Below are 445 nucleotides of genomic sequence, written 5' to 3'. Positions count from 1 at the left end.
TGTGAAAGCTGTGAAAGGAAGCACAGTTCTAGGAATAAGAAAGAATAATGCAGTAAAACAGCAAAATAATGTAGTATGTCCAATGCTAAAATCCAAAATCCTTTATATTAGTCTTTTATGTTGAGGATGAATTTTATTGCTTTTTTGTTATTTAATGATAGTTGATGTTATGTTTTTATTGTTTTTTGTCACATGTACTTATATGTATTCTTTATGTTATGTGTTCTGAATACTGTAGAAAGAATTTTAGTGGGAGTTTATGTTGTATGTTATGTATCTGCACATGTGTGTTTGCATGTGGATTTAATGATTGATCTAAAACTACAAAGCACATGCATTTTTTTCTCACTTAGCTTTCCTGAATGTTTTCTTATTAATTATCTGTTTTTATTTTTAATTTACTCAAAAAGAAATATCTTTAACCCTTTGTATGCAGGTACAATTA

The 445-nt window shown here is 27.4% G+C and overlaps 1 protein-coding gene across 8 annotated transcripts in view; it reads left to right on the top strand.

The window, feature by feature from the left end:
• The window catches only part of LOC119587011 (inversin-like), a gene marked incomplete at its 3' end in the record, with an annotated part of 27,467 nt that overhangs the window by 6,805 nt on the left and 20,217 nt on the right, over window positions 1-445 (top strand).

This window comes from Penaeus monodon, chromosome 22, assembly GCF_015228065.2.
Source record: "Penaeus monodon isolate SGIC_2016 chromosome 22, NSTDA_Pmon_1, whole genome shotgun sequence".
In the NCBI taxonomy this organism is placed as follows: domain Eukaryota; kingdom Metazoa; phylum Arthropoda; class Malacostraca; order Decapoda; family Penaeidae; genus Penaeus; species Penaeus monodon.
Note: the sequence above shows the minus strand (reverse complement) of the source record. Positions and strands in the feature narration are given on the sequence as shown.